At 42.7% G+C, this 26,615-nt stretch overlaps 1 long non-coding RNA gene across 10 annotated transcripts in view; it reads right to left on the reverse strand.

The window, feature by feature from the left end:
• LOC121816955 (uncharacterized) overlaps positions 1-26,615 on the reverse strand; it is a 345,801-nt gene that overhangs the window by 68,118 nt on the left and 251,068 nt on the right. For all 10 annotated transcript variants that reach the window (XR_009596891.1, XR_009596890.1, XR_009596884.1 and 7 more), the window contains one exon: positions 8,235-8,391. This is a non-coding gene — a long non-coding RNA (uncharacterized LOC121816955). The remainder of the gene's footprint in view (positions 1-8,234; positions 8,392-26,615) is intronic.

The raw sequence follows: 26,615 nt of genomic DNA on the forward strand, positions 1-26,615 counted from the left end.
AACCATCCCATCCTCTGTTGCCCCCTTCTCCTCCTGGGACTACTGTTTTCAAATCCTGAAGCTTTGCTGTGTTCTGTTTGACGTGTTACAATGATTTATTGGGGGGAGGGGGTGGGGAACGTGTTGTTCAGTGAGAGAAGGAAAAGGAGGGAGGAGGATGGGAGGTACATTGTAGCTTCAAGGAATTTGGGCTTCAAGTGTATCCTGGGGATACTCAAGAGGAGAGCTTTGGGATCTACATGGTTGGCATTCAGCCAGTCTAGAGTCTGCAGAATCTCAATTATCCAGGATTGAGAAGCAGGCCATCATAAAGACCACTCTTTCAAGTTATAAAACCATTTCCAGTTCAACAGAGTTTTGTATGCTGCACCAGAGAGAGCCTAGGGCACAAAGAACAGCTGGTAAGGGGCCTCCACTCATCAAACAAGAAACACCATACACAATGCCAGTCCAGCCACTGCTGGACTGCTCCCCACTCCAGTCCAATTAATTGTCCTTCGTTAAAAATTTTATTAACAATTATCATTGATATGACGGTCACTCGATGAGACCAGCTTTGCATATCCTTTGCCTTATTATGTTTTCATATAAGCAGCTGTTTTCATATAAGCACTCTATAATCAGTGAAACTGAGGCTCAGAGAGGTTAATTAACTTTCCAAGATCACAGAGTCAGAAGCAAAATCAAGAATTCAAATAGTTCTGATACAAAGCCCTGCCTCCCTTAAAAAGGAAGGTAACCGAGGAAGGCAAAATGAGAAGGGGACAGCAAAGGATGAAATGGTTAGATAGCATCACTGACTCAATGAACATGAAATTGAGCAAACTCTGGGAGATAGTGGAGGACAAGGAGCCTGGCGAGCTATAGTCCACAGGGTCACAAAGAGCTGGACAAGCTTAGCGAATGAACAAAAACAACAAGCAGACAACAACCCAGGGCGACGTAAGGAGGCCAATTTCACTGCCTCTCACCGCTTTCGGGAAAGACGCACTAGGTGGGTCTTGCAGGTAATTGAATCTCTGCTCGAAGCAGCCCTCTAGCCCCAACTCACTGCCTCCTGGACTTCTTTCAGAAAAAGAGTGTATTTTTCACTTTTGAAATCACTTGGGTGTGTTAAGAACAGCCCAAGGTTGCTCATGTCTTACAGTCTGGCAAGTCAGATTGACATTCTTTATCTTCCTGATCTCGGGACATCAGTGGACCAAACCCAGTTGACTGGGCTTCATCCCAGCTTCCGCTCCTCTCATTCTCAAACCTGGCCCCATCCTATAAAGGGAAGTCCCAGGATGCCGATTTGAAGATGAATCCACACAAAATCCAACTCCACTTTGCTTCTCCCCAACCCCTCAGCCCATGATGGAGCCCACGGTGGCATTCTCCAAATAGCCCAAGCTCCCAAGAATGACATTGCAATAGCCACCCCCATTCCCCACTGCTCATCTTGCCTCTTGGCCAGCTCTCAGCCTATAATTCTTTCCAAACCCGCCTGTATAAAATAATCATGTACATGAAGTAAAACAGGAGTCTTATATACACACTTAATAACTCTTGTGTACTATACAAGAGGGAATTCCACTTTATAACCCCCAGAGCTTTCGACTGGTTCTTATTTAGCTTTGCATTCCTGGTGCAAGATCTAAAACTTCCCTCTCTCTGCCCCAGCCTGTTGCTGCCTTTTGAAACTGTTGTGTCTCTAGATTCCTTGGGACCATTTCATCTCCATCTCTGCTTCTAATTGGGGGATTTAAGCATTGCTTTTAGCCCTAGAGCTAAATATCAGGGTTTCACTCAAAAATCCCACATTTGGGGAACTGAGCACATTGTACTGGGGAAGTGTCAAGCGTGAGCATGTCAAAGCAAATGGAGTTAAATGGATCAGCTAATCCTTCTAGCCACGAGCTCAATCTCAGGGTGAGAAAGTGGGTTTCCACCCCTGGTATACAACAAGGGCCCTGTGTGGCCTCAGCCACATCATTGGTCCTTCTTGGATCTTTCAGCCTTTAAAGGGAATCCTTCAATAGTAGATGGCAATTCCTCTGCATCTCCAGACAGTTAATCAGGCAACACTTTTCAACAAAATCTTAGGTTTTAGGGGAATAGTCAGTATCAAATTGTCTTTTACACTGACCCCATGAATACAATCATACTTAGGAAAATAGCAAAAACAGTATTATGGGGTTAATTAGCTTTACTTCATAAAATATGCATAAATAGTGGCACCTAAGGTTCTGGACAGTATCAGGCTTTATTTTGGGGGGCTCCAAAATCACTGCAGGTGACTGCAGCCATGAAATTCAAAGATGCTTACTCCTTGGAAGAAAAGTTATGACTAACCTAGACAGCATATTCAAAAGCAGAGACATTGCTTTGCCAACAAAGGTCTGTCTAGTCAAGGCTATGATTTTTCCAGTGGTCCTGTATGGATGTGAGAGTTGGACTGTGAAGAAAGCTGAGCGCCGAAGAATTGATGCTTTTGAACTGTGGTGTTGGAGAAGACTCTTGAGAGTCCCTTGGACTGCAAGGAGATCCAGCCAGTCCATTCTAAAGGAGATCAGTCCTGGGTGTTCATTGGAGGGACTGATGCTAAAGCTGAAACTCCAGTACTTTGGCCACCTCATGCAAAGAGTTGACTTATTGGAAAAGACTGTGATGCTGGGAGGGATTGGGGGCAGGAGGAGAAGGGGATGACAGAGGATGAGATGGCTGGATAGCATCACCGACTCGATGGACATGAGTTTGAGTAAACTCCAGGAGATGGTGATGGACAGGGAGGCCTGGCATGCTGCCCTTCATGGGGTCGCAAAGAGTCAGACACAACTGAGCGACTGAACTGAACTGAAGGTTGTGGAGGACAGGAACCAAGGGATGCAAATTCAGTCATCGTATGTACAGTCAGCAAATATCCATGGCTACCTGGGCTTCTAAGCACTTGGAAGATGACTGAGCTAGATGCAGCCTCCTACATCAGTTCAGTTTCATTTCACTCCCTAGTTTGCCCTACACTGACCACACTGGCTTGCCTTATTTTCTTGGAGCACACCAATCTTGTTCCTGCCTCGATGTCTTGGCACATGCTGTCCCCTCCACCCAGACTGACCCCTTTTTCCAGTCATCAGACCTGGATCTCAACTCAAATTATGTAGAGACCGTTCTTTATCATCCCTCCCCTCAACATTTGCACTTCTCTCTCACTGCCATAGCGTCTTCACAACATGTGTGTCTACATGGAATCATGCTTGTTAGGGGATTGGTTTCTGGTTTGTTAACCAGTATCCTTCCCTCCCAAACTGTAAGCTCCTTAAAGTCAGACATCTTTTTTAAAAAATCTTTTTCTTTTATACTGAGGTAAAACTGATTAACAATGTTGTGATATTCTCAGCTGGACAGCAAAGGGACTCAGCCATACATATACACGAACTACCCCACACACACCATTAAGACTGTCACAACATCGAGCAGAGTCCCCTTTGCTATACAGTAGGGCCTTGTTGGTTATCCATTTTAAATACAGCAGTGTGTACATGTCCATCCCAAACTCCCTAACTATCCCTTCAACCCATCCTTCTCCCCTGGCAACCGAAAGTTCATTCTCTCCGTCTGCGAGTCTGTTTCTGTTTTATAAATAAGTTCACTTGGATCATTTCTTTTTAGAGCCTGCATATATGGGACATCATGCAATATTTCCAGTTCTGGGAGATGGTGATGGACAGGGAAGCCTGGTGTGCTGCAGTCCATGGGGTCGCAAAGAGTTGGACATGACTCAGCGACTGAAGAACAACATCATGCAATATTTCTCCTTCTCTGTTGAACTCAGAGATCTTGTGTATCGTACTACCTTCTTTGCAAACTCTAGAAGAGTGCCTGGCATTTAAAGACATTTGACAAGTATAGAGGAATGACTCTATAATCAAATGAGTTTCAAGTCACATTTCTCCCCTAAAACACATCAAGTTAATCTGTCAAGCCCAACTCTTATTATTCCCTTCAGTGTTATCAACACCCCCAAGGGATGCAATTTGTTCTCAAACTAGCATATGTCAAATGTGGTAAAGACACATAGCTCTCAATTCAAAAGAAATCCTAGTAAGTAAAGTAGTTACTGTGACAGCAAGGGTGATCTGGTTAAGACAAGGGTTGGGGGTCTGGAACTCCATTCATGTTCCCCCCTCCCTAATTCTACCCTAAGACACCTTTGAAGCCCCACCTGGAACAAGCTGTGCAAGTTTGATTTGAAAGAAACTTCATTTTGGTCAATGCTGGTAGGTATTGATGGACTGATAAGGAGTTTCTATGGCCAAGTTTAGGAAATACAGAATTTTTTTCAAATTGAAAAATATAGTGTTATTGATAATTGGATTACCTATCAATATAAACAGTATGAAGTTAAAATTCAGGTTTATATATATGCCCATGGCGTCATCAGCACAATCAAGCTAAAAAGTATATTCATCACCTCTAAGAATTTCTTCTTGCTCCTTTGTAATTCATTTCTCTCCCCTCCTCCTGCCTAAGAAATACAAAATCGCTTTTAATAAATATGTATTAAGTGGTCCCTGGTAGCTCAGCTGGTAAAGAATCTGCCTGCAATGCAGGAAACCCTGGTTTGATTCCTGGGTCAGGAAGATCCCCTGGAGAAGGAATAGGCTACCCACTCCAGGATTTCTGGGCTTCCCTGGTGGCTCAGACAGGAAAGAATCCGCCTGCAATGCAGGTGACCAGGGTTTGATCCCTGGGTTGGGAAGAGCCCCCTGGAGGAAGGCATGGCAACCCACTCCAGTATTCTTGCCTGAAAATCCCCATGGACAGAGCAGCCTGGTGAGCTACAGTCCAGAGGGTCCAAAGAGTTGGACACGATTAAGCACAGCACAACATGTTCCAGAAATTGTGCTGTTTGGGGGGATACAGTAGGAAAAAAAAAAACAGGTACAATTCCTATACTTATAGGCTTCATAATCTAGGGATTACAGAAAAGTCTTCTGGGTCAAGAAGTGGATCAGTTCAAAGGTACACCTGGGAGTATCTGAATATACATTTTTGCCCAAGGTTGCTGGGCATATCATGGATCTAGTGTTCCACAAAGCAAGCTTTGGGAAATGCTTGTCAAGACCAACTGTTGTGAGCATCATCAGAAAATGAACTCTGTAGCACTGTCAAGAATTCCAACATTTTTTTAAATGTATATAATCCTAAATGACTCAACTAATTTGATCTCTGATGATGCATAAGGCATTTTGAGAACTCCTGTGTCTTGGGTCATCCTCTGGACATGGGTCATCCTTGTACTTGGACATGGGCATAGCCATTAAAAGACTCTCCTGTCTGGCTGGTCAATAACTAGAGAGTCCTGTTTTGCATTTACATCAGCATACAGCTCTGTCTTTAGAGTCACTTCTTATAGGAAAATGCACTTCTTAGACTGGAAATGCCTGTAGAGAGATTTCAGCCATAAAATATACACTATCCCCACAGACAAATCAGGCAGAAAAATCCAATCAAAAGAGAGCTCCGCTTTCTCTCATCTCTGCCTGGGGACATAATTAGCTGCTTCTTCCCATGTATCTGTAGAATCCTGTACCTTTAACCATCTGAAGCACTTACCACAGTAGTTATTATTCATGACAACCATGCAGGGTTCTGTATTTTATGCCAGGCACTTTGCAAGATATTTTCCATGTATTACTGGTTTTTTTCCCCAACTCATAGGCGGTAGATACTATCACCATTCTTGTTTTAAAGATGAGAAAACTTTAAAACAACAACTTCACAACATCGAGCAGAGTCCTCTTTGCTATACAGTAGGGCCTTGTTGGTTATCCATTTTAAATACAGCAGTGTGTACATGTCCATCCCAAACTCCCTAACTATCCCTTCAACCCATCCTTCTCCCCTGGCAACCGAAAGTTCATTCTCTCAGTCTGCGAGTCTGTTTCCGTTTTATAAATAAGTTCACTTGGATCATTTCTTTTTAGAGTCTGCATATAAGGGGCTCAGAAAGGCTACATAACTTGCCCAAAATACATGATGAATTAGAATTGATGGAAGACCAACATTTGAACCCAAGCTAATCTGATTTCCAACTCCACACTCTCCCCTCTACATCTCCCAGTTCATGACTTAAGGGTCTACAGCCTCCAGCTTAGATCTTCAGTCTCTTGAGTGATATCTTTGAGTTTCAAATATTAATAGCACCTAACACAGTTCCCGATGCTGAAGCTCCAATACTTTGGCCACCTGATGTGAATAAATGACTCATTGGAAAAGACTCTGATGCTGGGAAAGATTAAAGGCAAAAGGAGAAGAGGGCGGCAGAGGATGAGACAGTTGAACAACATCACCAACTCAATGGACATGAACTTGGGCAAACGCCAGGAGACAGTGAGGGGCAGGGGAGCCTGGCATGCTGCCATCCATGGGGTTGCAAAGAGTCAGACATGAGTTAGCGACTGCACAACAGCAGCAGCACAGTCCATGGTGCCCTGTGGGGGCTCAGCACAGACTAACTGAATGCGCTGTGAGAGGCAACGTGGTACTAAGGAAAGAGATCTGGTCAAAAAGCAAGAAAATTGGATCTTTCTTCAGGCTTTGTAACTAACCCATGATGTGGCCTTGAGCAAGCCCCTTCCTCCTGTCTGCACCTTTGCCTTCCCGTCTGTAAAATGCGAGGATTGGAAGAGATGGTTTCCAATGATGCCTCTCAGTCCATGTGACCTACAGTGCAAGCTGGTGTCACACATTGTTTTAATAAAAAGAAATGAAATGGCACCATTTGCAGAGACATGAATGGACCTAGATGCTGTCATACAGAGTGGACTAAATCAGAAAGAAAAAAAAAATGTGTATTAATGCACACATGTGGAATCTAGAAAAAAATGGTACAGATGAATCTATTTGCAAAGCAGAAAGAGAGACATGGATGTAGAGAACAAGGGGAGAAAAAAAGGTGGGAGGAAATGGAAATTTATGATTGACATTTATACACTACTCTATATAAACTAGATAACTAATGAGAACCCATGCTATAGCACAGGGAAGTCTAGTCAGTGCTAGTGACCTAAATAGGAAGGAAATCCAAAAAAGAGGGGATTTGTGTATACATGTGACTGATTCACTTTGCTGTACAATAGAAGCTAACACAATATTCTAAAGCAACTAAACGCCAATAAAAATAAATATGTGGGAATTCCCAAAAGGATAGAGGTAGTGTCGTCTGTTCCTAACCTAGAAACACTTGAAAGTGAAAGGGTTAGTCTTTCAGTCATGCCTGACATTTTGGCAACCTATGGACTGTAGGCTCTGTCCATGGAATTCTGCAGGCAAGAATACTGGAGTGGGTAGCCATTCCCTTCTCCAGATCTTCCCGACCCAGGGATCGAACCCAAGTTTCCCACGTTGCAGGCAAATTCTTTACCATCTGAGCCACCAGGGAAGCCAAACACACCCCAAATCCCACACCCCAAATCCCAGAAAGAAGCAAAAGCCATTTCCTTCTAAGGGAAGACAGAGCCGCTAGTGAACCGCAGCTCTGACCCAAGCCTTCAAGAATGAGAGTGGCTGGAGGCCAGCCAACAGGGGCAGACGGAAGCTGGGGTGGGGAGGCCTCTTGGCTTCCCCCCGCCCGCCCCACACCCCTCTGATGAACTTCAAATTCCTGGGTCAGACCTTTCATCACCAGCACGAATTCTCTGGAAAATATACACGAGAAGGATCCAAGTCTAGTCTGCAAGGCCTTTGCCCCAACTCTCACCCTCCCCTGACATAGACGAGGAAGAGATCAAGAAGCCAAGAGACAGAACACTGTAAAAAAAAAAAAAAAAAAACCCTTTGTGCGAAATAAATAAATAAATCGATCCAAGACGTCATCTTTTTTGTTATAAAAACATGTTTTCCTTGCTTTCTGACCCTCTAGCATTTTGGAGTTTGGGGAGTTTATTGAATGCCTAGTGTCCACGAACTCTTAGAAAGTTCATTACCCTGACCCTTCTTGGCTGTTAAAACTTAGCACTGGTTGCTGGAAAGTAATTTAGCTTTGGGGAAAAAAAAAAATTTGTGTGTGTGTGTGTGTGTTTTTCCCCCCCAAACACCCTCATCCCTGAGTTCCCACTTTGGGATTTTGTGCTGGATTTTCTCCGATAGTTTATAGATTCCCAAACACATAGCCAGAGTTTTTCTTTTCCCATGGACTCTGTGGAATTCACCTGAAAACTTGGCGATTATTTATGTTCCAACGTACTTACAGTCAAGCCACCCAGGACTTCGCGTCCACAGGAAAGCTGACAAATCCAATCAACTCTGCCAGTGCAGCTCTGTAAAGTCTTATTCATTTGGATGCCATCAGTTCAGAATTTTTGGATAATTCAGACAGTCTGGATGGAAGTTGCTTTTTGCACAGTTCTACACACAAAAAAAGAGAGAGAGAGTTTCTTAACAAATTGATAATGCAAAGCAGACTGTTGGAGCTGAGAATAAACTGTCTTCAAGTTCTCTAGAATAGCATTCACTGACAGGCAATCAACGATTAATTACAAATTATTTTTATCAAACAATTAAAATGAATTCCAGGCAACTCACCATACCTTGGGAATACTATAAGATAGAGAGAGGGGAAAAAAGGGGGGGCTTCCAATCCATCAGGCAAGAGCTCAAATTCCAGCTATGTAACTCATGAGTTTCAGTTACTGTGCATAAGCTCCTTCCCTTCCCTGCGCCTTAATTCTGACATATGGAAAAGTTTGCGCAACGGACATAAGAATTGGAAATCACATAGGTGAAAGCAGAGTTTCCAAAACTATGCTCAAAAGGATTCTAAGTCCACAAGATGTTAACACATAGTGCATGAAAAAGAGATCCACGGTTGAATAAGTCAGGATAAACTAAGCAAAACAAAATTAAATATGTTTGCTTGCTTTTTTCATTTGTGTATGTGCAGACCTTCTCAGCGCCTTTAATATTATACTTTATATTGCAAATTCCCCAAAGGAGGACATACTAAGCATTTTTCCCCCAGATTTCTTTCACCAGGAAATTCTTCCTGCTGAAATACTTTTTGACCTCTTACAGAACTCTCACTGAAGAGAGCTTGGAGAACAAGGCTCTAGGATCTGTGGTCTGAACTTTGTAGTAGGAGTATTGAGCCCTTATGGAGACATTTATACTTTATCTCCACACCTTCTTGGGACCAAGGTCAAAATCTGGAGGATAGAGTTCATGACCAAATAAACAGATTCTGACATATAAAGCCATAGTCTTATAGACGCCCCACAAACTAGCCTAGAAAAAGTAACTTGTAGGATTTTTTTTAAGATAGCTAGAAATCCTTGTATCTGGATTCTAGGATCTTCAGGGTCATTGACTCAAGGCCTGAAAAGTTTCAGAAGATTAAGGAAGTGGATTGGGGAGAGAAAGCATAAGAGGGAGGCAAGGAATCTAATTCTGGCATGTGATAACGATGTTAGGGAGTGCTAGTAAAATCATTAAAGCAATGAAAAATAGAAACCATAATAGAATAACATTCAAGTCTTGTTACCAGTTTTCCTTCTGGGAACTATGGTAAATGCAGTTGTCGTTATTCCTCCAAAGAGAAGGACATCCACAAGGAACTTGGGATGATATTAAAGGGTGGATCCAAAAGAATGTCAAGATTCATCCCTACCCTAATAACACTGAAAATGGAATTAACAAGACAGAGTTCACAGTGAATGTTATGACAATGAATGTTACAACACAGCTCATAACTAAGAAGGAAATGGAAGTTCCAGATAGTAAGCTATCATTCATTTCCGTCTTCATTAATTTGTGTTTAGCATGTGACAAGCGCTAGAAGGCTCAGTCAAGTCCCTTCCTGACATTTTGCTCTTGCGAAAGAGCATGTGACCCCTATGGTCATCACAGTGGAGGAAGAAAGGGCTGAAGAGTTGCATGGAGGGTATTTTTTTTCAGGAGGCTTACGTTTCGCCAGGGCGGTATGTCAGAGGCAATGGTATTCACCAGTTCTCCCACATTTTCCAGCTGCCCTTGACATGAGACTGGGGTCACTTGACTGGGTTCTGCTTGATGGGAATGTGGGCAGAGATAGCCCCACCTTTAAAAACACCCTCCAGAGGACTTCCCTGGTGGACCAGTGGCTAAGATTCTGCACTTCCAGTGCAGGGGGCCTGGGTTCAATCCCTGGTCAGGGAACTAGATCCTACATGCCATAGCTAAGAGTTTGCACGCCACAACAAAAGATCCCATATGCCACAACTAAGGCCCAGTGCCGTCAACTAAATAATTTTTTTATTAAAATAAAATAAAAACATCCTGCATGCAACTCTTTAGCCCTTTCTTCCTCCACTGTGATGACCTTAGGGGTCATGTACTCTTTGACAAGAGCAAAAAAGATGGAGAAGGGCGCCCCAAATACATAGAAGACTGACGGGAGAGAGAAATAAACATTCATTGAGTTAGGCACTGAGATTTGGGGCTTCATCTCGGTAGTACACGGGGACAAGTGTGGCCGTGTCTGGCCCACGTGAAAGTAAACAGGGAAAAAACAGAGAGAAAAGAAGAGAAAGCTGATATACAGAAATAGAAAACCGAGATGAGAAGCCCTGTGAACCACAGCAGATGAAAAGAATCATCTTGGACCCGGAGTTTCGAGGGTCCTGGTCCCAGGCCCTTGTGAGATCTACCATGTACCCGTGCCCTTGTTTTCTTTAATATCCACCAATGTCCTCCAATACTTTCATGTTCTGGGTATAAGTCACGTAAAATTCTGCTCCCCATGACCTAAAAAGTCCTTGACTAACTCAACACGTTATGGCTAGAGCGGTGAATGGGTAGAAGAATGGAACAATCTTTTCTCTTAAACCAAAACAGAAAAAGCATATATAGGGCACCACATGGGGCTTCCCAGGTGGCACAGTGGTAAAGAATCCACCTGCCAATACAGGAGATGCAAGAGACCTGGGTTCGATCCCTGGATGGAGAAGATCCCCTGGAAGAGGAAGTGGCAACCCACTCCAGTGTTTTTGCCTGGAAAATCACGTGGACACAGGAGCCTGGTAGGCTACGGTCCATGGGGCTGTGAAGAGTGGACGCAACTGAGTGACTGGGCACACGGGGCACTATATAAGCATGCATAACCTGGCTTTCAAGTTGCACACAGTAGGCTCAGAAAAGTAGATCGTAGCAGGAGGGACAGAGAAGAACATTGAGAAGATTAATGCTTTTTAATACAAAGGCTTTCTTCAAAATGGTGTTCAAGTAGGTCATTTTACAATTTCATAAAAAAAGAATAATAATGTAGTGAAAATTGCCAAGATTATGGAGTGAGGACTTATCACATGCTTGTGCTGAAAGAGCTTGAAATAAAAGACAACCCCTAAGTACCGAGCATTATAATTATATGCTACTTTAAAGAACCACAGTCAATCCTCCTGCTGACTAATCTTAACTATCTGTCAAGAACTGAAGACGAAGAAGCCGTCATAGCGTTGGAGGGATGGTCTCATCCTGGGGTCTGGCTTGAGATTTCCTCTCCCAGGTCCCTTCAGAAACCTGTCTGAGTGACAAGGAGGATTTCATCACAAAATCTCTTCTTTGGATTTCCCTAACCTCACCTGGAAGGGAGAAAAAAAAAAAAGAAAAAGAGTCTTACTAAGAGAAACAACTGAAAGATCATGGGGAAAGAAATCCAGTAGATCAGCTGCTTAAATGAAGGATCTACATGTTTCTTATTATTTCTTTGTTCTCCCTCTAGGGTGGAGACCATGTCTGGCTCCGTTACTGCTGTACCCTCAGCCTCTGAAGGCAGTGTTGGGCAGATAGTAGAGGCTCCATGATTATTTGTCGAATGAATGAATGAAGCCAATGAGAGTATCCTTTACTTTCTCATCTCTAGATTGATGTCAATTCTGAGACCTAACACTGTCTCAATATAAGAAAAGTATTTCAGGTCATAAACCATGGAATCACTGACCAAATGTGAAATAGCTAGGGAATCCTCTCACGTGAATTGGAAGATTTCAGCGACCGTGGTGAAACCCAAAAAGAGAAAAAATATTTCACTGGGCTTATAACGAGATAGCTCTTTGCTCTTCCAATGGTTATTAAATGAGGAGCTGGTGTGTGCTAGGTTCATGCTAAGACCAGGGGTAATTCAGAAATGATACTTCTTCAGCAGAAGGAACAGACCTGTAAAATGGTCTACACTCCAGCCCAGCACTAGCTGATACGAATCTAAGGGATGCCACATCTGTCATTTTAAATTTTTGAGCAGTGACTTTAAAAAAATTTTGGCTATGCTGTGTAGCTTGCAAAATCTTAGTCTCCCAACCAGGGACTGAACCCAGGTCCCGGCAGTGAAATCACTAGACCACCAGGGAATTCCCTCAAGCAGTCACATTTTTAAAAATAACTTGTGAAATTAATTTAATATCACTACATGTATTAATCTACTAAGTATATTATTTAACCCAATACATCCAAAATATGGTCATTTTATCATGTGATCAAGATAAACATTATCAATGAGATAGTCTACATTCTTTTTTCATCCTAAGATTTCAAAAAAAAGGTATATTTTATACTAACAACTCTTCTTATTTGGATGCTAAATTTTCATCAAAAATTCTGGAAATTTTATATTTAGGAGTCATAATCATTATAGCTGGAAAGTACAGATTCACATGCTAAAGTTGTTTCAAACATACTTGAAAACCAATAGCTGAATAGCTGAAACATGCTCTTCAGCTGAATAGCTTCCAATCGCTGAATCATGTCAGTTTTTTTATTTGAAATTAAATTAATCAACATTAAACAGAATTGAAAATTCAGTTCTTTAGTTGTATAAGTCACTCTTCAAGCACTCAACAGTCTCAATACCTATTGGCTACCATACTGGACAAGTAGGGACATAGAATGTTTCCATCACTGAAGAAAGTTCAATTGGAACAGCATTGCTCTTGATGCTCTAAGAAACCTACAAACATTGAAGATAATCATGTATTTTCCCCTTTTTTATATCCCCTAGAACAATGATTAATCCATAAGATTCCACAGATGATAGTTGAAAGGATGAATGATCAAGTTGTCATATTACAGAGGTTGGAGGGTTCAAAGAAAACTTAGCAAAAGAAGGGACATTTATGACAGGCCTTGATGGGTGAACAGAAGTCCACTAGGCAAATATTAAGGCAAAGTCAGAATAAGAGCCTGGTGCAGGGATGCTGAATTATAAAATGATCTACTAATACTATGCTGTCAAGAGCATGAGTTTTGCTCATTTGTTTGCAAAGTCAAGATGAAATTGAACTAGTGCAGAAAACTGCACTAATTTCCAGCTGGGTGTCTTTGGAAAAATCATTGAACCTCTCTGAGGCTTGATTTCCTCATCTGTAAAATAGGAGTACTAACTTGATCAGTTTTGAGGACTCACAAGGTAAGAGATGCGGAGTGCTCACTGTAGTGCCTGATACATAATAAGCAATCAAAGAATGTTAAATATCAGTCATTATTGCGTCCAGTGTTTCATGAGAAGTGGATCGTGCTGGCACAGCAGGGTTCCAGATGCTCCCCACCCCAATCCCAACATCTCTTCTCATCCTCTGTCTTAGTGTCCTAACTTTTAATAGTGTAGTTATGTCCCAGGTAAAAGTCCACTTCTTTCAGCCTTCCTATAACCCGGAGAAGCCGTGGGCCCTAGTTTAGGTCAACAAACTTTAAAAGAATGGCCTATTTGTTCATTATAATTGAGCAGTGATCTAAGTGAATGATTTTACTTCCAGGAAGTTTCTTAGAAGGAGGGGGTTTCTCTTCTGTCTTCCTCTCCCCGCTGCCCCAAATGCAAGTGATGCTCTAGGTTTCACAGTACAGGAAATTAGAAGGCACCTGAGTCCCTGCTGATGATGATGTAGGCAGCATTTTGAGTCTTCCTTGACCTTGGAACTAGTTCGTTAAGGACCATCCCTTGGGATGAGAACAAAGTTTGGGCAACGTGGTTTAGGGGATCTGGAGGGAAGAGTTCATGGCTGAGATGCCAGTGGACTGAGAAGACCATATGTAATGAATGTGTGCAGTGGGATGCTGGAGGGATGGTGGGGTTCCATCAGAGCCAATGCCATCTCAGAGTCACATGGCTGTGCCTGGTCCTCTTTGAGGTCAGGGGGACCGAAGGTGATTCGTTGGCCAACAACAGTGGCAGCCCCACCATATGGTGTGGGTTTGTAACTTTTCTGCTCTGCCTGCTGCTGCTTGTTTATTGTGGTTCTCCTGCTGATTGTCAATTGACATTAGACGCTAAGGAATGCTGCCGCATCTCTTGAATCTATTGTTTCTCGTAAACTGTTGTTTGTTGTGGCCAAAAAGTTGGATGATGGGATTTTTTTTTCAGCCTGTATTTTTGGAGCCGTCATTTGATGTTTGGAAGAGAACATTCGTTTGTGTGTTTTTAAACCATCCTAAATGGGAATAAAGTCAGTAAGTTACTCCTTGCTGTCCTTCAAAGAAACCCAAGCTTGGCTTTGTCTTAAACACTCTACCATAAACCTTGGTACATTGAGCCAAGTAGACTGCAATTATTCACAGAGAGGAAAGTATCTTATAATCTCCATCTAGGTTGTGGGATATCTTCAGGGAAAAAAATGAAGGCATTATTCTAGAGACTCACTGTGAAGCTGTTTGTATGCATGCATGCTCAGTCACTCAGTCATGTCCAACTCTCTGTGACTCCGCAGACTGTAGCCCACCAGGCTCCTCTGTCCATGGGATCTTCCCAGGCAAGAATACTGGTTACCAACCCCTTCTCCAGGTTGGGAGATCTTCCCAACCCAGGGATCAAATCCAGGTCTCCTTCATTGCAGGTGGATTCTTTACTGTCTGAACCACTAGGGAAGACCAAGAATTTTACATAACTCATATCAAACATCCCAACAATCCTGGGACTTCTTTGATGGTCCCCTGGTTAAGACTCCATGCTTTCACTGCAGGGACACAGGTTCAATCCCTGGTCAGGGAACTAAGTGTTTAATATTGCTCTGTGTGCAAAGCATTTGGGAAGATATTTTTTCTGCAATGTTTTATTTTATGATTTTATATATATATATATATATATATATATATATATATATATATATATCTTTTTAATTCTTTTCTCCCATATACTTTATTTTTTAACTTTCTGTTTTGTATTGAGGAATAACCCATTAATTTATTTTTAATTAGAGTATAATTGCTCTACAATATTGTGTTAGTTTCTGCTCTACTATATGTATGCATATATCCCCTCCCCCTTGAGCCTCACCCAGGCTGCCTCCCATCCCTCTAAGTCATCACAGAGCACTGAGCAGAGCTCCCTGTGTTTTACAGCAGCTTCCCATTAGCTATCTATTTTACACATGGTAGCAAATATATATCAGTGCTGCTGCTGCTGCTGCTGCTAAGTCGCTTCAGTCGTGTCTGACTCCGTGCGACCCCATAGACAGCAGCCCACCAGGCTCCGCCATCCCTGGGATTCTCCAGGCAAGAACACTGGAGTGGGTTGCCATTTCCTTCTCCAATGCATGAAAGTGAAAAGTGAAAGTGAAGTCACTCAGTCATGTCTGACTCGTAGCGACCCCATGGACTGCAGCCCACCAGGCTCCTCCATCCATGGGATTTTCCAGGCAAGAGTACTGGAGTGGGGTGCCATTGTCTTCTCCAAATATCAATTCTACTCTCTCAAATTGTTCCATCCCCTCCTTCCACCACTGTGTCCACAAGTCTTTTCTCTGTGTCTGTATTCCTGCCCTGCAAATAGGTTCATCAGCACCATCTTCCTAGATTCCATATATATGCATTAATATACGATATTTGTTTTTCCCTTTCTGATTTACTTCACTCTGTATGACAGATTCTAGGTCCAGCCACATCACTACTTTGCAATGCTTTAAAGCAATCTATCCTAGGACCTTGCTTTTCTCACTGTCAAAATCAACAGTGTGCTTTAAGGACTAACAAGGCAATGGGTGAGAAGGAGTTCAAGAGATGAAAGTGGAAGTCTGAAGTCAGAGCTAAAGGCATATGAAATGGTAGGTTTCTTTTCATCTGCACTAGTTCCTTCTATTTGCGTTCGGTTTGAATTCAAAGAGGGTAAAAAACACATTTTGCAAATGGAACCCCAGGCTGCTCAACTCAGTTCTTTCATGCCATTACCTCCCCAGATGAGGTCAGCGGTCTCCAGTTATTCACAATTAATTCTGTCAACCACGCACATGTCAAAAAAATACAACTGCCAGATTTTGTGAGTTGAAATGTTCCCAGCTCCCACCCACAGTCACACATATGTGGAAACTGAAGAGAGGGTCTCCAGACCCAGCTGAGACCGCTCATGTGGAGTTACTCTTGTGGACAGGAACAATCCTGGGCCAGTCCACCCTGGTTTTCCAGAAGGCATTCGGGCTTTCCAAGTCTTGGGCAATATTAGCCAGGGATTGTTTATCTGTTTTGATTGTTGTGCTCTTTCCAAGTTGAAGACATCTGTGAAGTGTTTTCTTGATTGCAAATGTGGACCCTGTTTAGCTTGCTCGTGTGTGTGTGTTTTGCTCCATGTTAGAAGAATCACCGAAAGGAAAGGTCATCTAGAGGGAAAAGATACTCGCCCAACAGGAAATGAGAAGAAAAAGAAAAGCAGGAGTGATGTTGCCTCTACCATGATTTGTTCTGCGCACACCAAGGGCCATGTGTGCACCAGTGGGCGATAGGCGTTAGTATGGGGTCACAAAGAGTCGGACACGACTAAGCGACTAACACACACACACACACACACACACACACACACACACACACACACAGAGGCGTTGATAGAACCTTCAGAAAGAACACATACTAAAGCCCCCAGCCTGGGGCTTGCCAGGTGGTCCAGTGGCTAGGACTCCACATTGTCAATGCAGGGAACCCGAGTTTGATCCCTGGTCAGGGAACTAGATTGAAAATCCCGGGTGTTGCAACTAGGACCAAGCACAGCCAAATAAAAATATTTATTTTGGACTTCTCTGGTGGCGTAGTGGATAAGAATCCACCAGCCAATGCAGGGGACACGGGTTTGATCCCTGGTCCGAGAGGATCCCACACGCCGTGCAGCAACCAAGCCCGAGTACCACAACTACTGAGCCCGTGCTCTAGAGGCCCGTGCGTTGTCACAGAAGAAGCCACCACAATGAGAAGCCCACGCACAGCTAAGAGGAGTCCCACCTCCCACAGCAATGAGGACCCAGTGCCACCAAAAATAAATAAACACATTTTCTTAAGTTGTATAAAAAAAATAAAATCAAGCCTCGAGCTGTGCTAAAATCTTGGCTCTGTTCTCATAAGCTATATGACCTTGAGTTTGTAACTTCATCTTTCTGAGCCTCTGTGACCTTTTCTGAAAATTAGGAAGGGCGGTAGTAAATAATAATTATTGATTATGTTTATTGAATGCTTTCTCTGTGCCATGAGCCTTCTTAATTCTCACAGTAAGTCTTTGAGCTGAGTACTATCACCCCCATTTTACAGAAAACAAATATTCAGAGATGGAACACCTTTCTCATAGTCACGGAGTAAATGACAGCACTAACCCCTATGTTACCTGACTCTGGAAAATAAGCTCATCACATGGTTTTAACACAAAGGTTATGAGAATTTAGGGAGAAGATTCAAGGGAAGTGTCACCTCCTAACAGAATTATTCACTGGACGTATAGGCAGCAAAAGCAAAAATAAACAAGTGGAATGGCATCAAACTCAAAAGTTTCTGCAGAGCAAAGGAAATCATCAAGTGAAAAAAACAAGCTATGGAATGGGAGAAAATATTTGCCAAATGTAGATCTGATAGAAGATTACTGTCTGAAATATACAAGGAACTCCTACAACTCAACAGCAAAGAAACAACCCAATTCAAAAATTGGCAAAGGAACCAAATAGACATTTCTCCCCAAAAAGGAGATACATGTAGATGACCAAAAGGCACAGGAAAGTATGCTCAGCAGGGAAATCAAAGCCACAAGGAGACATCACCTTGGGCCTATTAGGAGGACTATTATCAAAAAAAACAAGAACAAAAATTAGCAAGTGTTGGTAAGAATGTGGAGAGAGAGAACCCTTGTATGCTGTTGATGGGAATGGAATTTGGTGAAGCTACCAATCAAGCGGAAAACAGTATGGAAGTGCCTCAAATAATTAAGCACAGAACTGCCATATGAGCCAGCAATTCCACTCTTAGGTATTTATCCAAAGAAACTGGAATCAGGATCTCTAAGCCATATCTGCATTCCTTACAGCGTTATTCACAACAGCAAACCACATGAAAGCAGCCTAAAGGTCCATCAGCTGGTGAATGGATAAAGAAAATGTGGTGTGTACACACATAAGAATATTATTCAGCCTTAAAAAAGGAAGGAAAGTCTGCCATTTGTGACAACATGGGCAAATCTGGAGGACATGACACAAAGTGAAATAAGCCAAACAGAAAGACAAATAGAGTATGATATCACTTCTATGAGGAATCTCATAGAAAAGGGGTAGAACAGTGGCTGCCGGGGGCTCAGCAGAAACAGAGAGGAGCTGGTCAAAGGGTGCAAAGGTTCGGTTATGCAAGATGAATACATCCTAGAGTTTTGCGTACAGCTCAGTGCCCATAGTTCACGATGCTGAATTGCATACTTGAAAATTTGCTAAGACAGTAGGTCTTATGTCATTACCTTACGAACAATCAAGGAAAGAACGAGGGAGGGAGGAGGGAAGGAAGGAAAGAACTTTTGTAGTGATGGATAGGTTTATGTTATACAGGTAGAGATGGTGTCACGGGCATATACTTACTTACCTCCAATATCATCAAGTTGTTTATATTATATAGGCACAGCTTTCGGTATATCAATTACACCTCAATAAAATGGTTTCTTTAAAGATTCTATTTACTCCCCCCTCCAAAAAAAATATTGATACTACCTCCTAGGCATGACATAATCAATGAAAATAGATCAATGGACATACAGGTAGGTTCACTAAAACACACACACACACACACACACACACAAAGAAACCTCCACTTCCAGAATTAAGGGGAAAAAAGAAAGGTGAGCAGAAAGAAACTTACAGGTAATGAGAGTCTCTCACTACAATGAAGCCATTGATACCCAACAATGAAAGGTCCAAGGCGGGAAGAGATTTGATGGAAATGTGATAGATGTGGGAAAAGAACTAATAAAGCTTCTATTCTTCCAGAGACCCCCGGCCACTGAGGCACCAGGATGTGACATGGATTGAGCATCAGCTCCCAAGGGGCCAACAGGTCAAGACTGTTAGGAAATTCCTGTGGGCCAAACTAACAGGTACAAGGAGAATCCTCCATGTTAGAGACAGACCAGTGAACACATGCACAGCATCAAGTAGACTCTTGGAGGGAGATTCAGAATCCATCCTTCTCATTCCAGATTCCCAAGAGGCATTTGCACGTGCAGCCGTGAAGGGGCACCATCAGGACTGAACCACCACTGTGTCTGAATTCAATTGAGGGGCAGTGAGAGATGGGATTCTGGTCATCACCACCACGGTACTTAGAACACAAAGGGTGACGGTTTAGAACCCTTGTGGCAGAATTAGAAAAAAGAAAATCTGCGGTTGATATGCAGAGCAAACCAGTGATTACCAGTGAGAAGGAAGAGGGTAGGGGCGATATAGGGGAGAAGGGCTAAGAGGCACAGATTCTTATGTACAGTACAAGCTACAAAGATGCACTGAAGAACACAGGGAATACATCCCATATTTTTAGAAAAATATAAAAGGAGTATAACCTTTAAAAATTGTGAATCACAGTCTGGTACACCTGTAACATATATAAAAATTCTACTTCAATTAAAAACTTTTTAAATTCATGTATATATAGAGAGAGAGAGACTTTTTTTCTATACATTCCAGTATTTTGTTAATAAACAATGGATCACATAATATACTCTGTTTAGTAACCTTTTCTCATTTCATATAGAATGGATATATTTTCCTTTGCCCTTAAATATAGATGTATTATTTGTATAGCATTCTGTTGTGTAGAACTTACTGTTCATTTATTTAATAGATTATATCTGATAGACATTTAGGTATCTTTGGGGTATTATAAACAGTGGTGCCATAAACATGTTTGTGGATTAAAAAAAAGAAAGAAATACCAATGAAATGAAGGTTGTCAGTAAAACTATCACGTATACAAATGACAAAAGATCACCTACACTAAACACTATAAAAAACGAAAAAGTATGGAAGCAGAGCTCTGACTCACTGAACTTTCAGTTAACCATAACTCTTTTTTCTTATTTCACTTTTAGGGGGAAAAAAAAGAATGGATTAGAAAAATAAGTGAAGGTGGATTCAGAAATTTAGTCAAAGGAGGAGTCAGAACACATCCGACTTACTTTCCAGTACCTCCTGCATCTTTTGATCTATGTTCGCTACACTGTGAGCACCATGAGGATATAGGCCTCGTTTTTCTGTCGCTGCCGTGTCCTTAATACCTAGTGGAGTGTATAGAGCTTCCTAGGAGTGCAGTGAATGTTTATTAAATAAACGCTGACCCTTGTCCCACTCAAGTGTCTCCTATATATTTAAGCAACAAAGGAATATTTCAACTGTGATCATTATCGTCCAAGTCAAGAAAGTAAAAGTGTTAGTCGCTCAGTCATGTCCAATTCTTTGCAACCCCGTTGACTGTAACCCTCCAGGCTCCTCCATCCATGGGATTTTCCAGGCAAGAATACTGGAGTGGGTTGCCAGTTCCTTCTCCAGGGGATCTTCCCGTCCCAGGGATCTTTCCTGACCCAGGGATCCAACCCGGGTCTCCCGCATTGCAGGCAGACACGTTACCATCTGAGCTACCAAGGAAGGCGAGAAAGGAGATGCAGGTGTTTTAGAAAAGCTTTTCAAAAATGAGGTGTGGTGGATTCAAGATGGTCATAAATTATTTGCTACCCTTCTCACTGAGAGGTGACTAGTTCCTTTCCTTGGAATCTGTACTGGTTCTAGTAAACTTTCTGATCAATAGAATCTGGCACAAAGGATGTTCTCAGATTTCCGAGACTAGGTCATAGGAGGCCTTCTGAGTTATACTTGGAGCCCTTGGAACATTCTTTCTATGCCTTAGCGGCCATGGAAGCAGTTCATTTCTCTATGTTGGGGGAGAAACCACCTGTAGGTAGTTCATTGAGCAATTCTGGCTGAGCTGCTCTGCCAGCCAGACCCTGCAAGGCCCCAGAGAAATGAGTGAACCTGTTTTGGACACCCCCTGCTCTGCCCCTCCAGATCAGAGATCAGAACACTTTCTCTACAAAATGCCAGATATCAAACACTGAAGGCTCTGCAGGCCATCCAGCATCTGTTGTTCCTGCTCCACTCATAGCATGAAGGCCGTCATAGACAGTATATGCAAGAATGGGCATGATATATAACTTGTGAACAGAAAAAAAAATCCTAAACTTGGAAGCAATCTTACTGAAAAGTGAGTGATCCATAAAACGATGTACAAATATATATGTTGACCTAAAATATGTCCAGAGCTTATTGCTAAGTAAAAAGTACACCCTGCAAATGTTGTAAGCCTGCGAATTAGAAAAATACATGTAGAATAATAAATATATTTTTAGTATTGTCTCTCTATTTCATTGAAATAAAAGTGTGTATCCCCAAAGAAAATTCTCTGAAAGAATGCTCTCAAAGCTTTAAACAAAGACTATTTCTGCAGATTTTCCAGATGAAGATCATGTGCAACAATTTCATTATCTCTGTTTTACATATGTATTTTATTTGATCTTTATAAGGACATTTTACCTTTGAACCTGGAAAAATAGAAATTAAAGTGTGAAATCTGAAAAGGAAAAAAAAAAAAAAGAATGAGCATGGCTGTGTTCCAATAAAACTTTATTTACAAAGACAGTTTCCAGGCTGGATTGGGTCTGCAGGCCATAGTTTCCTGACCTCTGCTCTAGACCACCCCAAGTGACTTCTGTGAATGCTGCAAGGGACAGAAGAATTACCCAGCTAAGCCCTGCCCACATTCCCAATCTGCAAAACCTTTTAAAAATGTAACAAATTTTGTTTTCAAGCTACTGAGTTTTGGGCAGTTTGTTATGCAGCCATAGATAACTGGAACAAAAGAATTACAACGGAAAAAATGTGGGAGTGGGAGGGAGGTAGGGATAACTCTCAGTCCATCCCCACAAGCATGACAGTTGCTAATGTCATATGTGAAGATGGAGTAGAAAATAAAAATGTCATCACTTAGGACTGGATTATTCTAGCCAGAAGTAAGGAGATTTTAGCTAATACTGAAAGAAGATGAGGGAAGGCTGCAGAGAAGAGAAATAGAGGGTTGCAGGACAACCTTGATTCAGAACTCTGGGGGACGGAGGGCACCGTTTGTGTTATTTTCTACATGAACAGTGCCCCCCACCCCTGGAGAATTTCATCATGGTAGCCCTGGTTAAGAAAGAGCAGGAGGTTGCCTATTAAATAGGCTTTGGAGTCAGATGCATCTGGGTTCACATCCAGCTCCATATCTTACATAGGGCACAATCCCAAACAAGCTTTTTAATCTCCTTGAAGGTCACTTTCCTTACTTTAAATAGTCCTTAGTTCTGGTACTTCTCTGGTGGTCCAGTGGCTAAGATCCTGAGCTCCCAATGCTGGGGACCTGGCTTCTATCCCTGGTCAGGGAACTAGGTCCCACATGCCACGACTAAGAGTTTGCATGCTGCAACTAAGACTTGGCACAGTCAAATAAATAAAAAATACAAATAAAAAAAATATTTAAGTAAATAAGTAAATAGTCCTTAGTTCCTAAGGTGCTTGTAAAAATAAGTGAGGCTCTATACGTTAAATTTGGTACAGGATAAGTGTTCAGTAAACGGAGTTTAACATATATTCATAAATAAAGAAAAAATCTACAGGTGCAATAAGACACTGCTCAATGGAGCCAAGTAGGTGACTTTTTTAGAGCATGAGTTCATAAAAGTCATCAATCATGCCTGGAGCCTTCAGTCAAAAATTGTGAGGCACTTTAACACATTATCTGATGTCAATGTGCTGAAGAATCACCTTGGGGTCTTTGCTGAAATGCATGTCCCCTTCCTCCCCTCTCCCCTCTAAGAGATTCAGATTCAGCAGATCTGGGATGGGATCCAGGGATTTGAGTTGTTAACAAGCGCCCCAGGGTTTGTTCATCCAGAAAGTATTCTGGTCGTACTTTGAAAAATTTCTTTCTGTAAGCCCCATGCCCTGAGGAAACAGCTCAGGGAGGTAAAGGACTTGTCCAAGGTCATCCAGCTGGATGGTGGCACAGGCAAGTTGCTTTTTTTTTTTTTTTTACTACCTTAACTTTTTATTTTATTTTGGAATATAGCCAATTAACAATGCAGTGATAGTTTCAGGAAGACAGCAAAAGGACTCAGCCATGCATTTACATGTATCCATTCTCCCCTAAACTTCCCTACCATCCAGGCTGGAGACAGGTTTTTAAATCCATGTCCTGTACTCTAGGCACTCGACTGCATCTGCCTGCAAACCAGGTGTGATGACTGTGGCTGCATTTACTGCACTCCCAGGTCTCCAGCCAAAAACAGCCTGACTTTGGGAATCTTCCCACCCAGTCATCCTCTTGTACAGATGGACAGACTGAGACTTCCAACGTGGCAAGCAGTCACCTACCTTCTGTTTGCAGAGAGAACAAAAGCCCGAACTCAGCCCAGCACACTTTCCTGTCCCCCATTTTCAGTCTTTGCACCAAAACAAAGGTTTGTGGCACACTAAACAAACCTGACATGAGGTCTGGTCATGGTAAACTGAAGCCAAGAGTGATCAAACCCCACTACTTCCCACTCCACCATTTATCTCAGCGTTAATGTTAAAAGTGATGGAGAAGCAGTCACCAAAACCATCATGAAATCAGTCCTTTCTTGTCTAGCAAAATCAGTCTCAACCTGCTGCTCTATGATTCCATGTTATGGTCCTGAGATCAGTCTAAACAATCCCTTTCTATAATTAAAAAAATATATATTCCACTGCTAATGTTCCCAGCTCCTTTTAGTGAAGGGGCAGCTTCCAGATGGGATGACAGAGGCCGGACCTGTGAGATGGCTCAGGCCAGCAACACAATGAGCCATTACAAGTTCTGTTTATTTTATTTGGACAACACTTCTTACAAAAAGGGAATTAAAGACTGGAGTCTGAACCCTCTCAACTGTTCTGGACAATGCAAAGTCCATCCCTTTAAACACAAAGGGTTGTTTGGTAATCAGGCTACAGACCCAAACACACATACGTACATGCATCCCTCTCGACGTTTATGTTATGGGTGGACTTTCTCCGCCAAGTGTATATATTTAAGGCCAACTTCTATGTAAGTCTGGGTACAATTAAGAAAAGCACTCTTAGTCTTAATTTCTTAATCCTTAAAATGGGAAAAGAAAAAACCAGTATCAACAAGGTTTTCATAAACAGTCAATAAGCATAAAGACTTTGCAAGATTTCAGGCACATGTCAAAGTGTTAGTCGCTCAGTCATGTCCGACTCTTTGCCACCCCATGGATTTTAGCTACTAGGCTCCTCTGTCCATGGAATTCTCCAGGCAAGAATACTGGAGTGGGTGGCTGTTTCCTTCTCCGGGGGATCTTCCTGATCCAGGGATTGAACTCAGGTCTCCTGCACTGCAGGTGGATTCTTTACCGTCTGAGCCACCAGGGCAGATGTTAAATCAATCACAAGTGGTCGTGACAGCAGTAGCAACCGGAGGGCATGGTTATGAGATGCTCAGCATCAGGAATTAGACTATTTGGGTTTGTGATTATAGTTGCCACAGTTCTTAGCTCTGGAATTTGGAGGGAATGACTCAGCCTTCATCCCCTCAAATGTAATATAAGGAGGTTAATAATAGCATCTAACTTCTAGGATGGGGAGTTTGAAAAGAGTAATCCATGTGAAGTGTGTAGCCCAGAGTAAGTGCCCAATAAGTATTGACATCTAATGCCTTTGTCTAGCTAATCTACAAATGGAGCTTAGTTTGTTTTTTCTTAATTTTTGGTTGCGCTGGGTCTTCGTTGCTGCGTAGGGGGTTTTCTCTAGTTGCGGCGATCAGGGGCTACTCTGCTTGTCCTGTGCAGTCTTCTCATTGTGGAGCGCGTGTTCTAGAGCACGGGCTTGGTAGTGGCAGTGCCATAGGCTTAGCTGCCCCACAGCATGTGGACTCTTCCCCAATTAGGGACGGAAGTCATATCCCATGCATTGGCAAGTAGATTCTTAACCACTGGACCACCAGGGAAGTCCTTGAGTTCTTCTTTAAATGATAGACCCGAAGTCTCTAGATCCTCCAGCTTATTTCCCATGTGGCTGGTTTGAGAAAGCTGGTCGGGTTGTTTCACTCAGGGCCCCCAAGAACCCCTGTCTCTCTTCCAAAAGAGAACAGAACACCCAGACATCTGTCCCCAAAACATCCTGCTGCTGCTGCTGCTGCTGCTGCTAAGTCGCTTCAGTCGTGTCCGACTCTGTGGAGAATGCTAAAGCTGGGAGGGACCACGGGCCGAGCTACTCAGGTGATTTCCATACTTGACTTTGACTCAGAATCACCTGAAGAACCCTGCTAAAAATATAGGTTCATAGCACTTGGGCCGGAGAAGGCAATGGCACCCCCACCCCAGTACTCTTGCCTGGAAAATCCCATGGATGGAGGAGCCTGGTAGGCTGCAGTCCATGCGGTCGCTAAGGGTCGGACACGACTGAGTGACTTCACTTTCACTTTTCGCTTTCATGCATTGGAGAAGGAAATGGCAACCCACTCCAGTGTTCTTGCCTGGAGAATCCCAGGGACGGGGGAGCCTGGTGGGCTGCCGTCTATGGGGTTGCACAGAGTCGGACACGACTGAAGCGACTTAGCAGCAGCAGCAGCAGCCCTTGGGCGGCAGATTCTGATTCCATCGGGCTAGTGCTTGGGAAACCGCGTTTTGATGTCTTTGGCCCTGGTGATTCTAACATGGGGGTTCAACAATGGCCGTTTGGAGCTACCAGTCCAATTTGTTTATAGCAGAGGAGGAAACTGAGGCTCAAAGAAAGAGAAGAACTTGTTCAAGACCAACCAGTGGCATAGATGAGACTTTAATTTGGGCTTCTGAATCATCTAAACCCTCTTCTGTATTTTTTCCCCCTCTGGTTGCCCTTGTCCTGAGAACAAACATGGGGGAAATCCCGGCCCCTTTATTCAGTCTCTAGGTCTCAGAAGACCCTGCAGCCTCCTACGAGAGACCAGCTGGCTCCCAGTTCATCGCTACATCCCCACTTTTACAGAGGTACACCCTTTCCACACTCCACCTTTCTTCTTGCTTGAGCAGAGTTCAGAAAACAGCTAAAACCAAACTGAGGCATAGAAGCAGAGTGGGCTTTCTTTGACTTTGGTTTTGGTTTGTTTTTCATTTTTATTTTATATCGGAATATAGTTGATTTAAAATGTGTTAGTTTCAGGTAGACAGCAAAGTGATTTAGTTGTACCTACTCATGTATTTGCAAGTGTGTGTGTTAAGCTCCTTCAGTCGTGTCCGACTCTCTGTGACCTCATGGACTGTAGCCCACCAGGCTCCTCTGTCCATGGGATTC

The sequence above is a fragment of the Ovis aries genome, chromosome 17, assembly GCF_016772045.2.
Source record: "Ovis aries strain OAR_USU_Benz2616 breed Rambouillet chromosome 17, ARS-UI_Ramb_v3.0, whole genome shotgun sequence".
Lineage (NCBI taxonomy): Eukaryota > Metazoa > Chordata > Mammalia > Artiodactyla > Bovidae > Ovis > Ovis aries.